The sequence below is a fragment of the Neofelis nebulosa genome, chromosome 9 (genome assembly GCF_028018385.1).
Source record: "Neofelis nebulosa isolate mNeoNeb1 chromosome 9, mNeoNeb1.pri, whole genome shotgun sequence".
Taxonomy (NCBI): Eukaryota; Metazoa; Chordata; class Mammalia; order Carnivora; family Felidae; genus Neofelis; species Neofelis nebulosa.
Window position 1 is genome coordinate 92,521,899 of NC_080790.1, and position 17,263 is coordinate 92,539,161.

Below are 17,263 nucleotides of genomic sequence, written 5' to 3' on the forward strand. Positions count from 1 at the left end.
TAGAATGCATTTGCTGCCCCCTTCAAAAGTGAAACACTCTTGTGTCCACCTATAAATGTGAAATGCTTTTTACCTTTTGAGTCTACCTGAGCATTCAAAGTAGACTTCGTACAGAATCTTGCCAAATTTCTGGTCCATATTGTTACTGAAAGATTAGTACTTGTGGCAGAACCAGGCATTTTTTTTTAGAACCAGACATTTTCAATTGCCTATAAATGTTTTATAATTTAATAAAAGTAATGAGTAATAATTTGATTTGGGATTTGATCTTTGACTCAAATTATCCATCATTAAACTTGATATTTATGCCTTGGTTAACTAATGCAAATAATACAATTCTGCTTATGTGCGATAATGGTTTTAATTGATTGTAAAGCAATATATTTTATTTTTTTAATCATGAGAAATCTTTAAAATTTATGTATTTATTTAGCCCAAATTTGGTGCTTCTTTGGGTTTGAGTTACTCATTCAATGATACGTGTTGAGAAAATTTTAAGAAATTGAAACTTTTATTTCACCTAAGCAACATGGAATGGTATGGGCTGAAAGGAACCAAGAGGCTGGGAAATGAGAGAGAGCCAGAGCCTCCCTCAATCCTTCCCAAAGACTTGGATCTTTAGCAGGGGGATGCTGAAAGTTATGCTAGAGGCATAGGATAGCATGAAAGATTGTTTTGAAAGACCCTACTGGCTGTAGAATGAAGATTCTACTGTAAGAGGATAAGAGTGGAATCAGAGAGAAGGTGGGAGACACATTAGTCAAGATCCCAGTAGGAAATCCATTGACCAAGCCCAACTGGAATCCAGGGTGCAAAAGGGGATGACACTCTCAGGTTGGCCTCCTGAGAATGAGCAGATGGAGAAGGTGGAAAGTTTATCTAGGTGTTCAAACAGGATATCTCTGAAGAGAAGACTACAGATATGTCCTTGGAACAAAAGAACTTGAGAGCTGTTTAGGAGAGTAAACAAGCACAAAGGTAAGGCAAAGGCAAGGAAGGAATCTTATGTTAACTTTCAAGTTTCTGGCATGGATAGATGGGAACACCATACATTGAGACTGGAAACACCTGATGAAGTTTTGGGGTGATGGTGGGGTGGTCCGGAGCCAATGACAAAGAAAGAATTCTTGAAGATGTCTTTGGTCCAAAAAAAAGGTGATTTTATTAAAGCATGGGGACAGGACCCGGGGGCAGGAAGAGATGCATGGGGTTGTGACAGGTAACTCATTATATACCCTCAGATTGGGAGGGCATCAGAGATAGAGTAAGTCTCTAAGGAATTTTGGAAGCAAGGTTTCTAGGACCTTGAGGAGCTAGCTATTGCTAGGGAAGAACCATTTGTTACCATTTAATAAAACCTCAGTCTTGAGACACTTCAGATATATATTGGGGGGCCATAAGCTTGGAGTATGATTGCCAGCATATATCTTGGGGAAGTTGAGGTAAAGCAAGTAGACTTGCAGGATCCTTGAGGTTGGGATAATGTTAAGCTAAGGTTCTCTTTTGCCCCTAGCAAAGTGTCATCACCCAGGCAGCTGAGTTCCTGGAGAGAGGTCACTCCACCCATTTCAAGGACTTGTCAATGGACTGTAGGCAGTAAGGGAATTTAATTTTTCATTTGCTTAGTTTCCCACATTGCTATGGCAAACACTTAAACCCCTTCCCTTTGTTCTTGGGTAGACAGAAGTGTCTGGGGAATACCACACATATCCCACCTGGGTGGGGGGAAGGAATTCCAGCCTATATTTTGCTCTCAGCTTGCCCCATGCTCCCCATCACACTTACTAATTCCATAAACTTCTTAAACATTCTTTACATTATTCTCAGGAAATAAAAATGAGGTAAGCATTATTATCCTTATTTTACATTTGGGAAAACTGAAGTTGAGATAAATTAACTCACCAGAGTCAAATAGCTGAATAGTGATGGAGTCAACATTACAACTCGTTTATTATAGAATCCCAAAGCAATGTTTTTAATCACCTTGATATTCTACCTCCCTAGCCATATTAATGGGGAAAAGAATGGGCTAATATTTAAGTTAGTTAAAACATAAGGCTTCATGAAAGTCTCAAGTTGAAGGATCCATTTGAGCCTTCTGAAGGCAGAACTAAGATTGAATGCAATGCCAAATGAAGGTCTAGAGGGTGGGTAACTTTAGCACAAAGGTTGACAGCCTGGCTGGGTGTGGAAATTACTCTGTATAAAGTGGCTCACCACCATCAGACCTGTGGGATCCCACCTTGTGAAAGTCTGGAATTAGATGCTAAGAAACCAGACTTCAAAATTTTATGTTTCTAGAACTTTCTACAATTTGTTCTGGTCTCTGTGACCACCTTGGTTAAAGACCCCCATTGGTCTTGGGGTGCCTGGGTGGCCCAGTTGGTTGGGTGACCAACTTTGGCTCAGGTCATGATCTCTCAGTTTGTGTGTTCGAGTCCCATGTTGGGCTCTGTGCTGATAGCTCAGAGCCTGGAGCCTGGTTCTGATTCTGTGTCTCCTCCTCTCTCTACCCCTCCCTTGCTCACGCTCTGTGTCTCTCTGTCTCTCAGTAATAAATAAACGTTAAAAAGGTATTTAAAAAGACCCCCATTGGTCTCAATTGCTCCATAATACAACCCATGTGAATTGAACTGTCTTTCAGCCTCTCTGGGGTAAACTTCCAACCTGCTTTCCCAGCTTGACTTTCCATTATTCCTTTTGCTCTGTGGCATTCCCATCACACCAACTGTGGCTTTCCCTGCACCTTGCACATTCTCTCACCTCCAAACCTCAATCCTCCAATCCTCCACCTCACTTAGCTCTTCCCTCTGGAATGCCTCTCTTCCCATTCCCAAATTTATACCCTGTTGACAAGCCTTCCCTTAGTCTCCCAGCTGAATTTATTTCCTCCTGATTCACCAAAAGCTCTATTGTCTAGGACCAGTGATATGTTGGCAAATGTCTGGCAATCAGCTCTCCAGATGGAAGGGAGGTATAGCTGATTTGTGGTATTTACCAATTACTGTGGTATAAATACTTTTACCATGGCCAATTTCAAGCTACCAGCAGTTTAATAATGGGCTTACAGAATTTTTGGAAACCTAAAGTTGTGATGAGGTTTTGGGGTGATGGTGAGGTTCAGGCCCCAAAGATGGTCAAGAAGGCATCTTTGCTAAAAAAAGTGATTTTATTAAAGCACAGGGACAGGACCCATGGGCAGAAAGAGCTGCACTGGTGTTGTGAAGAGTGGCTCCTTATATACTATGAAATTGGGGGAGGTAAAGTCAAAAGAGAGGTCTCCAGAGGGACTTTGATATGCTAAAGAGGACTCCTAAGATACCTGAGGCCTTGTTATTGTCAAGCTAAGGTTGTTTTTCCCTCTAGCAAAGCATTAACTTTAAGACAGTAGAGAGTTCCTGGAGAAACATTTTACCCTGCCTGCCTCAAGTATCTGTCAATGGGCTGCAAGTTATAAGGAAATGTTATTTTACCTGCTATTACTTTCTTGCCTTTGTTCCTAATATCACTGTGGAGGGGTGATGTTGGGCTCCAGGAAACTGAGTCGATAGGTTTCTGGAGATTAGGCTATTGATAAGATTGCCTTTTTCTTGTAATTTGCTAAGATACTTGTAAACTGATGGAGACCCATGTCCTGTATGACTGTCATCTCTATCAGTTGGCCATTTGTTTTCTTTCTTTTCCTTTGTCCTTGGGCAGCCAGGAATGCCCGAGGAATATCACACACATACCACCCTGCCCGGGTGAAGGGTGCGGTAGCTTGCACTTTGTCCTCCGCCCACCCCACGCTCCCTCATCAGTTGGCTCTTACTAAACTTCAGCCTATAACTGCCTAAGCCCCACCCCTAGAGATTTAACTCCTATGGGGTTGGCTGGCACAGGGTTTTACAAAGTCTCCCAGGTGGTTCCAGCATCCAGCCATGGTAAGAACCTGTTTATTAACATCTCTGGGAGCTTAAGACTTTTCCAGTCCCATGCATACTCCCAGAGATTTTGATTTAACTGATCTCGGGGGTCTGAGTCTGGATATTTCCAAAGCTTCCAGGTGATGCTCAGCTATGCCCAGGGGACTGAGTTGATTCCACTGTAAATTCCTTTTACCTGTTACCAGTGTTTCCTTTTCTTTGTAGTTGACTATGCACAGAACTCATCTTCTCTGTCAGATTATAATCACCTGAAGCATGTATCCACGAAGGTTTCAGAAATGAAGTAAATATAACAATAAAAGTATTTTAAAATGAGTCACATAGGACACCCAAAGCACCCTGTTCACATTTGCTGAATGCATGCAGTAGCAGAGATCTTATCCACTTGTCCACCTGGCCTTCTGACAGATCCCAGAGAAACTGACACCAGCTCAGGAGCTCCCTGCAGAGACGTCCTTTCTGTTCTATGCTAATCCCCTACTTTCCACGACTGCCTTTGCCCTGCAGCACTTACTGTCCTTGTCCACAATTTGGGCATAAATGTCACCTCATGAGGCCTTCAGAATACAGGGCAGTCCTGCCTCCCTTCTGTCAGCAAGGAAGCTCATTCATACTGATTTCCCTGCACTTGAAATTCACTCCACAATTTGCCCCCAGCTAAATCAAGCTGCAAGACAACTTCTCCAGGTAAGTCACTGGTTGTCAATGTTCTGTTCCTCGCTAATGTGTGCAAACCCTGCTCGGAGGAACATGGGCACAGTCTGGACCTGCAGGCAACTCACACATGCAGTTCTCACCTTCAGTGTGATCAGTTGGGGGCTTACAGAGGGTCAGAGCTGGAGCAAAAACGAAGGGTGTTATTCATTTTCCTGGGAACCTGACATGACAGAAATGGGGAATTACACAAGATATTTGCAACTGATATTGCATTTCTTTAATTGAGCAGTTTTAGCTCTTGAGCAGTAATAATGCGTTCTCTGTTCTAGTCTATTCATTTCATTTATTGGCTGCTCTTCTATCCACCACACAGTGCAAATGTTCCTCCCTTCAAAGTTTTGGAGCCTTTTGGGTCTGTTTAAAATCCATGAGGAGATAAGGAGGTTTCAGGCTCCCTGGTCAGAATCCACATAATTTTCCCCCAGGGACACTTCTCAGAGGTTCTGAAGGGAAGGGAACAGCATTTATTGATCTCTAAGCAGTATCTGTGTTTTGATTTCACTTGCACAGCAATGCTGTGAGTTAGATGCAATTATCCTCATTTGATTAGAAAGAAAACAAAGGCTCATAAAATTAACATAAGTGTCTGAGCAGATTTGCACTCAGGTTTCTCTGGCTTTGGGCCACTTTGCCATGACAAAAAAATGGTGCAGGTGACCTGATCATCTAGAATACTAGTTTGTGAATTTCTCCAGGTGTGGTCTTTGAGCATGAATCACTGCCACCTACCTTGTTTATGTTAGAAACATGCAGAATCTTAGGCCTCATCCTGGCTTCCTACTCAGTATTTCTAACAAGCAGTCCCTTCCTTATTTTTTCCTGAACGTTGAACTTTTAAAACTACTGGCTTAGAGGATTTGTGAGAAAAATCTTCACTGAAAGTTACCAAAATTGAATAGATCTTACAGTAAGTTTCATTTTGGGAATTAAAGCAAAGTAAATATATCCTCTGAGCTATTCAAAAAATCATGTTTGTTTAGAATTGAACTGAATGCAATTTCAAAAATCTAATCATGAGCTGTGCAGTCTTGTGTCTGTTGCTATGAAATCCAATGAGCTTGGGAAATAGAAAGAAGGGAAAGGGGGCCCCAACTCTTTCCCTGGGTCTTACAAAAAAGGAGGTGCATGTGGTAGCCTCTGCCCACAGAGTTGTTTCCAAAAATCCCCCAAGTGGAGGAGCTAGTGGAGGACTGATATTGTTATTTCAAAGGTTTTCTCAATCAGCAGCTGTGGTTTGAGAATATGCTCCATCAAACACCCTTTTGGTGCTGGGCACTGTCTTTGAAACCAAGAATTCCTTTTTGATTTTGAGATCAAGAGGCTAAATTTAACATCTGGAAAATTCTGTTTAAAGGGTAAATTGTACAGTCCCATTTCCAAAGATATTTCTGGATTACTAATGAAAATTCAAACATCATGGTGATGTAGTCTCTCAACAACTATGTGCCATCACAAAGGTCATTGAATGGGTTATCATCCAAAGACAGGTTAGAAATATGTCGAAGTATCTTTGCATGTGATAGGCCAACAAGGCCTTCTCCACCTCTGGAGCAGGTAGGACTGATCGGAAATAGAAATACTTTGATGGGAGAATGGAGAAGGGGGCATCCAGGATACCATCTTATTGGTACATTTCAAGAAGAAATATGGACTCTCTCTGGGACAATTTTACTAGAAATGTGACTGGAGAAGATACATGAGGTTGTAGGAGAAAGTCTGTGAACACCTGGAAAGATGGTGGACTAATGTCTTAAGGACCATCTTCCCCATCCGGGAGAAGAAGAAGACAGGGGAAAAGGTACAGGGCTATATGCAGGAGAAGCACATGCCCAGGCAGTTAGTCCTATGTCTACATGACCTTGAGCAGACTGGCTGGCATCAGCAGCAGCTGTTTTCAAATGTAGTCAAGCCTTATCTTCTGGGAAAGTCTGGTACTTCACTCTTCAAGGCCAGTGGTCTGAAAATCTCAAGAGAAGTAGGTAAGTTCTGCTACAGACCAAGAGATGTCATTCAGCAAGCAAGGAGTACATATGCTTGAAGCAAGTTAACCCTTCAGACCTGTTGGAGTGCTGTTAAGTATCAACTTGTGTGCATCCCACAAGTGGGAGAGGGATCTTCTGAGAAGTTCCCCAAGGTTTTATTTTCCTAGATGCATTTCTCTGATGTCAGGCAGCCTCCTCCCAGAATGATACAAGGACTCTGAATTCCTCTCTTCTTTCTGTTGCTTCCAAGGCACTGTTCTTCCATAAAATTTCTCTCTCTCTGCCTCTTTCACCAGCCTTGAGAAATCCTCCATGAGTGGACACAAAAGCCAGCTTTTAGACACAAAAGCCAGAAATCTCTCAGGATCAGCTCTTTCTTTCTGCCTCTTTCTGAGGAAGAGAGCCAGAGACTGCTGCATGCTTGAATGGTTGGGTACATTAAGTAAGGAGAAAAATCCTTCAGGTAAAGTGCCTCAAAAGATTACCAAGTCCCACAAAATAGAAAACAAAACAGCTGAATAGTCCTAGTTCTTGGGAAACAAGAAGTGGGGTCTCCACACAGGCTCAGAGACACATCTTTAGCTGTTCTCAGCTTTTGGATTTCCCTGGAGCTGATTTCCTGCTTTACCTAAATCTAGATATTCTGATTGTACATCTTGCCAAGAAAAACAATATGGAGAAGAAAGAATCACATAATACTCTTAGGTATCTTCTTTTGAAAACATTTTCAGGCACCTACATAAGTAGTTTTTCAAAAATAGTTGGGCTGATTTTCAAAACTAATCTTGCTACTCTCCATATGGGCCACCCACTCCACCACCATGAACACGACCTACTGACTCTGATGAATAAGCCATGCCAGAGCTCTGGGTTTCTGCAACTCAATCTGCTGGGGCTGGGAAGGCTGCACCTGTATGCTGAAGAGCCACAGAAATGGCTTGGATATTGGCTTGAGTGCCTGAATGACGTAGTGGCTATGTGGGACTGAGAAAAAATGTATATCTGACAGTATAGGACACTGGTGGGCAGTAATAGATACATGCCACCTCCTACAGAGTAATTTATGTTTTCATTTTTGGTTTGGATACGCTCTTCCCTGCCAGATTTCTGAGGGATTTACAAACTGAGGGCTTTTTATTCTTTTTCCTAAGATTGCTTGGCTGCTTTGGTGCAGATGCTGTGGCATTTAGGTAGGGCTGGGGCAAGATGGAGTGTTCATGATAGTCTAGTTAATATAAAGGAGTGAAGAATCTGTACTTTGGAAGATAAAACAGAGTGAAAATTATTTATTATGGATTTTTGGTAATGGTTCCAGAGCACAGTTTGAGCATCTGTGAGGGGACTCAATTTTGACCTATAATTTGAATGAATGTAGGGTGAATCTGCCTTCCCCAGCTAGTCAGCTGCCAAAAAATCTGTCAAATGACATTTCATTGAGCTTAGTGTGCAACTGCTTTGTAGTCTCCAAAATCTGATCTTATTAGCAACTAATGTGTTAACCTGCATCTTAGGAATAAATCCACATCTGCCAAGCTCACAAGTTACAGATATATAAATAAGGATACTACTGGGGAAACAGTAATTAAAAAATTATTCCTCAGGTTGACCAGACAGCTCACTCTGACATCCCTAGCACACTCTATTCCTACAGATAAAATGGAGCAGAATCAACATATGGAGGCTGTTTAGGGTATGAAATCAGAAGAAAAGGTTATTTAGATAATTTAAGTAGAGCCAGTAACCAGAGTCCTCTTACAGGTCTTGGGCTGTTCATAGATGAACACTTCCATCATTTTTTCTGTGACTCTTGATTCAATGTTTACATATTTTCTGCTGACCAACCCTTTTCCCTCTTTACTGATTAACCCATCTTATTTATATCTTTATTAATATCTTAAATCAAATTTTGCACTGATATGAAGCCAATCTATCTTGTCATCTCTTTATAGATGTTGCATTCATCTCTGAACATCATGAATTGTGTGCTGGTTTTACTCATTGACTCTCAGATGGAAATCTTACTTATCTAAAAACATAGAACATTCCATTGCTTTCACTACCAGGAGACACTCACATCTGTAACAGTATTTGAGATTGACATTTCTCTGCTCTCTGCCCAACTCTTTCTCAGATATTCCACTTCCCCGGGTACATCCACCTGGGCATCTTCCCTTGACCCATCCAGGTGCCATCTTTCCCCCACTCCTTGGGATTATATTCTTTTGCTCGTATCTGTCAAAGAATATTGACAAAGGATGCCAATTGGCAAGGGATGACATACTTAGGTCTATCATATTCAGGAAAACTGTGCAGGGTACTTATGAATCCATCAGTCATGTGCTTTACCACCCACAAAACTTAATGATTACTAGGTGGTTACTTCATTCCAGGCCCTATGCTAAGTAGTTTACATGAATTATTTAATTTAAGCCTTACACCTATCCCATGAAAGGGAAACTTTCTAATAGTACTCTTTACTCCCCATGTTTTAAGCCTCAGTGGGACCAATCCACTTGCCCAGTTCAAACAGTATGTGACACAACAAAACCCTGATTTGGATCAGTTGGGCTGAAGGCTAAAATGGTTTACCACTTGGTGGCCACATCTTTATATGAGACCTTCCTGTTGATATTCAGGCCCTTGCTGTTGCCTCAGCTAAACTGCTTTAGAGATGGTTTGGTTTTTCTCACCACTACAGGTGAACCCAGGTATTCTGACATATGAGATGTATATAACATGGGATCTCCAAAGCCCACAGCAGACATATGAAGAACTCATATTATAGTGAATATTAGATGCCAGTAATTCTTCTCAGGATCATGTAGACATATAACAAACTGCCTGAGCACCTGCTTCTCCTGCATGTAGCCTCCATCTCTTTTCTTTCTTTTTTCTTTTAACTTTAACACTTTTATTTATTTTTGAGAGAGAGAGAGACCGAGTGCAAGCGGGGGAGGGGCAGAGAGAGAGGGAGACACAGAATCCAAAGCAGACTCCAGGCTCTGAGATGTCAGCACAAAGCCCCATGCAGGGCTTGAACCCATGAACTGCAAGATCATGACCTGAGCCGAAGTCAGTCACTTAACCGATTGAGCCACCCAGGCACCCTAACTCCCATCCATTTTCTTATATCTGCCTCTTCCCCTAAATGGGGAAGATGGTCCTTGAGACATTAGTCCACCGTCTTCCCAGGTTGTCAACTTCCTGAATACAGCAGGGTTTCCTTTCCTAGCATGGTTTGTCTCTTGAGTATTGATTATCAAGCAGAAAGCGGATAAACCTGAGTTTAGAACTGGTTCTCTGTTGATAACAGATAACAAAAACAGGGACAGAAGACTTTAAGTAGAAATATGAACATGTAGGTAATCAATGCCCAAGAACCTCTCCCTACACATGAAACCCTTCCAGCCATTCATAACTCATGACCCTAGAAATACGGTGCATTCTTATTGACACTCGAAGATGAAGTATATTTCCTGCCAAAGCAGTGGGATAGGACCTTGGAGGGTGCAGATTGATATCTCCCTTACCTAATCTTAAGAGTTCATATTTTGTAGGTCAAGGAGATAACACTTCTTTCTGGTTTCTTTCTCTGATAGGTGGGGAGGGATTGGGATGAATGCCAAGAGGAACTTACTTGAGTGTATGTCAGGAACAACAGCCAGATGCAGGGATGGGGTTCCTGCTATAGAAAGTTATGAAGCATATAGCCAGAGACCTAGAGAGGTTTAGGTAATGGTACTATATCAGTTTACCTCAGATGGTTCAATGAAGAGATTTAAATAAAGAATCATTTATAAGTAAGGAGCAGGACAATTGGACAAAACCAGACATGGTGAAGGTACCTGGAGCTGGCAGCAGCAGGAGGCTGTTCTGTCTTTGGTGTCATATGCAAAGAAGGGTGAAGATAGTAAGATGTAAGCTATGGAGGAAGGTTGTCTCATAGGAGCTGTTGTTGCAGATAACACAGTTACTACCAGAACAAGATGCTAGAACAAAGAGGTATTAAAGAAAAAATTCCCAGGTCCTCACTAGCCCTAACCTCGCATCTCCTGCTAGTGCTTTCTATTGTTTGGACATAATCAGATACCCACCAGCCTAGTGACAGTCTTCTGGTCCCCTGGTATAGGCCTCATTTATGCAAGACAGAGAAGGTTGGGAAATAAGTCTGGGGATGGAAACAAAGCACAATAAAAGCAGGCGCTAAAGTCTAAGGCAAGGAGTACAGTCTAAGTCAAAATCTTCAGTGCTTATAGATAGTTAAGGAAAAGGGGCCAATCCACAGACCAAAATGGCATTCTATGGAACAGGAGAGCAGATGGACAAGAAGGGCACCTGGAGAACTTTGAGGATTTCAGAGCTATAATTCTAGATTGGGTTTGTTGGATGTCATTGTGCTTGTGCAGTGGAGTCACTGTATTGTCAGGGAGGTTGAACACTCAGTTTCTCTTACACGTTGCATTCAGAATAGTTGCGTTTAAATCTGCTGAACAAGCCACTCATATGACAAAGAATCAAAGACCCACAGCCCTCATTTTTGTTCTCAGCTGAGCTGGGGTTTGTCTACAGTGCCCCATGGCCCAGACTTAAACTTTTTTTACATTTTTTATTGAAGCATAGTTGAAATATTACATCATATTAGCTTCAGGTGTACAATTCAATATTTGTATATATTATAAAATGATCACAATAACTTTAGTTAGCATTTGTCACTATACATAGTTACAGAATTTAGTGTGTATGATGAGAACATTTAATATCTATTCCCTTAGCTCTCAGTGTGGTCTTCTGATAAGTGGGAATGGAGCAGCTAATACCCAGGAAGTCTTTATAATAGAAGTAGTGTCTAGTTCAAAAGATATTTTAGCCCCCCCCCCAAAAAAATCATAATCTCTAAAGCAATCCAGTCACACAAAAAAAGTTTATTTCTGACCTGACCTCTATTATCCATAAAATATCAAATTTTATTGAAGCAAGTGAAAGAGTGAGAGATTCATCACAAGAAAGGATTAGTATGAGAGTGGTATAGCCCCCAACTGGAGGCACTTGGGGTCCCTTCTCTGACCCTCACTCATGCGGTGAGGAGCTAAAGAGCCAAGTAGACATGCCTATTTGGAGTTCCTTCCCCACCAAACACACACCTCTCCCCTCATCTTTCTATCAGGCTCATTGGCCTTCTTACTCCAACACTAAGCATTCCAAGGGGCTCAGGTGAATATGAAGGGCTTTCTATCACCTAGCCTCAGAAATTCCAGAACATCATGTCTACCACATTCTACTGGTAAAGAAAACCACTAGGTTCAACTCAGATTCAAGGGGGAGGGAGGAGGTCCCATCTCTCCAAAGGGGAAGTGTATGAATATACTAGAAAGGGATAGCTTAATGGTTCACCCTTGAGACAATCTACCAATTCATCCAGAATTTAAAGTTTACAACCAGACAAGTCTGGATTCAACCCCAAGCTCCTTCACTTACCTTTGGGACTTGCGGCAAGCTATACAATTCCCATAAGACCATTTCATCATGAGTAAAGTAAACTGAGAGTGATAATACTACATCTTTAACAGGGTTGCTGACAAGACTTTCTGTCTGTTTAACTGCTTAATGTTGAAGATGTCCAGCCAGTGGGTTTGTGTGCCAGATCCTGTGAGAACAGAGGGAATTGCTTTATGTGCTGCAGCATGAGCCAGTTATGGTTGGGAGTTCTAGGACAGGTGTTAAGCTCAAACTTGGCCCCATTGTTTATGAGTGTTTATTGCTCTGTGCCTTAGTTTTCTCATCTGAAAAATGCACATAATAATGGTGTTGTCTTCATAGGAACATTGTGAGGAGTAAATGAGATAAAGTCCACTTTTTGCATTGCTAGAATATCATGGCTGATCAACAAATGTTAGTACCTGTTATTATTTATATGAATAGTCTCTAATCTATGCAACAAAAATGCAAGATAGATCTTTTCTCTCCTTTTGTATGCATGAGAAAACTGAAGATCATGGGGAAAAAGAAAGGTAACTTCCCAAAGGTTACGATGCCAGTAAGTTATGAAGTCAAACTCACGTCACGGTGACAAGAAGAAATGAGAACATGTGATTTGGGAGTAAATATAAAATAAGAGCAAGTGGGTGAAAGAAAGATAGGAGAGTGTGGGAAAAGATGAGGAAGGAAGCAAGTGAGTCTTGGAAAATGTTAGTGGGCTGTGTGAGGTGCTGAGAAAGGTGTGGGCAAAATTAAGAGACATGGCTAAAAATCTCAGAGGTTCATGAGAGAGAAAGAGGTTACAGTCCTGAAAAGTGAGGTTACAGGGTAGAAAGAGAAAGAAAGGGGAGGAGATTGTAGAAAGAGTGCTAGGAAAGGCTGAGAGAGGCAGAGAAATCAAGAGAAGTATTCATGATGCAGTGTTTCTGTAAAACAGATATTTGGCATGGACTCCTTATGTAAGTGCATCCAATTGTAACTCCTATATTAAGTTAAAATGCATTCACTTACAAATGTCACCGTTTGGGGATGGATATAATTTCTTTGTAGGACTTAAGTAGTAAAGACCTGGGCTCTCCAGGAAATAATTAGGACAAGAATAAAAATTTTAGAAAGGTCATGCACTAAGATTGACTCAGAATTGGAATGTTAATGTGGGATCAGATGGCGCCACAGTTGGGATGTGACTTCAGCCTCATCTGTTTATCTGTCTGCCTGTGAGGCAGCTGGCAGCACACCGGGCTCTGAGCTTAGGGCACTCGCCTGAGGAGACACTAAGGGGAACTGACAAACACAAGACTGAGTGTGTCTTCAGATTCCCAGAAAGATTTTATATATATATACATATATATATATATTATATATATGTATATATATATACATAAAATATGTATATATTTGCTACTGGGCAGGGAATTCTCAATTCAAATATACTCACACACATAGACATTTATTCAATGTATGCCTTATGTCCAAGTTATGGACTAAAAGTTATTAAGATAAAGACAGGCTTCAACAAAATTGAAACCTTTTTGCTCTGCAAAATAATTTTCTTGAGGTAATTAGAAGACAAGCTAAAGACTGGGAGAACATATTTAAAAAACACATATCTAACAAGGATCTCATGTCTAGGATATATGCAGCCCCTTCAAAACTCAATAGTAAAAAACCACAAGCAAATAATTTAAAAAATGGGCAAAAGATACAAAGCCACATTTCACCAGAGATAGCATACAGGTGTCAAATAAACCTATGAGGAGACATTTAACATCACTAGCTATAAGGAAAGGCAAATTAAAACCATGGGAATATATCACTACACACCTATTAGAAAACTATAAAACAAAAACAAAAACAAAAAAAATCTGCCAATACTAAATGCTGTTTCAGATACAGAGAAACTGGATTATTCATATATTGCTGGTGGGAATGTAAAGTGGTAAAACACTCTTACTTTGGCAGTTTCTCTAAAAAAAATAGACATACTCTTACCATGTAACTCATCAATTGCACTCCTAGGCACCTATCCCAGAGACATGAAAACTTATATCAACGCAAAAATCCACATACAATTCTTTTCAGCAGCTTTATTTGTAATGGCCAAAACCAGAATGTAACCAAGCTATCCCTAATAGATGATGGTTAAATAAGCTGTGATACATTCATACCATGGACTACATCTCAGCAATAAAAATAAATAATGACACATGCAGCATCTTGAATCAATCTCTAGAGAATCACACTGAATAATAAAAGCCAATATCAAAAAGTTTACATGCCATATAATTCCACTTAAATAACGTTCTCAAAATGACAAAATTATAGATATAGAAAATGGGTTGTGGCTGCCAGGGGTTAGTGATGGTGGGGCGGGGGGTAGGTATGATTATAAAGGGGTAACAAAACTCTCTACTATTCCCAGGGGGATATGATTCTGTTTGAAACAGAGTTTGTGAAAGTTCAAACCAAAAGGCATTCTCAAAACCAATGAAAGCTTTTGTGGTAAGAAATTAAGAGGAAGCTCCAGGACAGCAACAATCTGAACTGTAGACCAGTTAATTTGCCAGAAAGAACCAGGGAAAAAGAACTCTCCTACGGTGTGAATGAACTTCAAAGTATGGCTGCTAAAATTATCTCTGCAAAGGGCTCCAAATTTAATTGTATTTGACTTTTGAAGAAGGACATTCTAGAAAACAATAGAGCAAGGAAGAAATCAGTGGACCCTAAAGGCCAAGTGTGATAGATACCAACAGATTCCACTGCCAACTGTGACTGTGTGTATGCCCAAAGCTATGCCTTCTGAAGAGTGACTTCACAAGTTTCACACTGTGGGGGAAATATATTTCACTAAAATAGTTAAGCCAAGACCTTAAAGCAACAACGACAGCCTTGGTGGATAGAATGAGGGGTCAGTATATAGAATTGCTGCAATTTATTATCTAAGATGTCCAATTTTCAACAACAACAACAACAACAACAACAAAGAGACTTGGAAGGTACAGACCACACATTAGGGAAGAAAGTAGGCAACATAAACTTCCTGTGAGAGTAGGCGGATGTCATATTTAACAGAAAAACACTTCTTTTCTTTTGTTTATTATTTTTATTTTTTTCAATATATGAAGTTTATTGTCAAATTGGTTTCCATACAACACCCAGTGCTCATCCCAAAACGTGTCCTCCTCAATACCTATCACCCACCCACCCCTCCCTCCCACCCCCCATCAACCCTCAGTTTGTTCTCAGTTTTTAAGAGTCTCTTATGCTTTGGATCTCTTCCACTCTAACCTCTTTTTTTTTTCCTTCCCCTCTCCCATGAGTTTCTGTTAAGTCTCTCAGGATCCACATAAGAGTGAAACCATATAGTATCTGTATTTCTCTGTATTGCTTATTCCACTTAGCATAACACTCTCCAGTTCCATCCATGTTGCTACAAAGGGACATATTTCATTCTTTCTCATTGCCGTGTAGTAATCCATTATGTATATAAGCAACCATTTTTTTTAAATTTTTTTTTCAATATATGAAATTTATTGTAAAATTGGTTTCCATACAACACCCAGTGCTTATCCCAAAAGGTGCCCTCCTCAATACCCATCACCCACCCTCCCCTCCCTCTCACCCCCATCAACCCTCAGTTTGTTCTCAGTTTTTAAGAGTCTCTTATCCTTTGGCTCTCTCCCACTCTAACGTCTGTTGTTTTTTTTTTTTCTTCCTTCCCCTCCTCCATGGGTTTCTGTTAAGGTTCTCAGGATCCACATAAGAGTGAAAACATATGGTATCTGTCTTTCTCTGTATGGCTTATTTCACTTAGAATCACACTCTCCAGTTCCATCCACGTTGCTACAAAGGGACATATTTCGTTCTTTCTCATTGCCATGTAGTACTCCATTGTGTATATAAACCACAATTTCTTTATCCATTCATCAGTTGATGGACATTTAGGCTCTTTCCATAATTTGGCTATTGTTGAGAGTGCTGCTATAAACATTGGGGTACAAGTGCCCCTATGCATCAGTACTCCTGTATCCCTTGGGTAAATTCCTAGCAGTGCTATTGCTAGGTCATAGGGTAGGTCTATTTTTAATTTTTTGAGGAACCTCCACACTGTTTTCCAGAGTGGCTGCACCAATTTGCATTCCCACCAACAGTGCAAGAGGGTTCTCGTTTCTCCACATCCTCTCCAGCATCTATAGTCTCCTGATTTGTTCATTTTGGCCACTCTGACTGGCATGAGGTGATATCTGAGTGTGGTTTTGATTTGTATTTCCCTCATGAGGAGCAACGTTGAGCATCTTTTCATGTGCCTGCTGGCCATCCGGATGTTTTCTTTAGAGAAGTGTCTATTCATGTCTTCTGCACATTTCTTCACTGGGTTATGTGTTTTTTGGGAGTGGAGTTTGGTGAGCTCTTTATAGATTCTGGATACTAGCCCTTTGTCCGATATGTCATTTGCAAATATCTTTTCCCATTCCGTTGGTTGCCTTTTAGTTTTGTTGGTTGTTTCCTTTGCTGTGCAGAAACTTTTTATCTTCATAAGGTCCCAGTAATTCACTTTTGCTTTTAATTCCCTTGCCTTTGGGGATGTGTCGAGTAAGAGATTGCTACGGCTGAGGTCAGAGAGGTCTTTTCCTGCTTTCTCCTCTAAGGTTTTGATGGTTTCCTGTCTCACATTCAGGTCCTTTATCCATTTTGAGTTTATTTTTGTGAATGGTGTGAGAAAGTGGTCTAGTTTCAACCTTCTGCGTGTTGCTGTCCAGTTCTCCCAGCACCATTTGCTAAAGATACTGTCTTTTTTCCATTGGATATTCTTTCTGTTTTGTCAAAGATTAGTTGGTCATACTTTTGTGGGTCTAGTTCTGGGGTTTCTATTCTATTCCATTGGTCTATGTGTCTGTTTTTGTGCCAATACCATGCTGTCTTGATGATTACAGCTTTGGAGTAGAGGCTAAAGTCTGGGATTGTGATGCCTCCTGCGTTGGTCTTCTTCAAAATTACTTTGGCTATTTGGGGCCTTTTATGGTTCCATATGAATTTCAGGATTGCTTGTTCTAGTTTCAAGAAGAATGCTGGTGCAATTTTGATTGGGATTGCATTGAATGTGTAGATAACTTTGGGTAGTATTGACATTTTGACAATAGTTATTCTTCTAATCCATGAGCA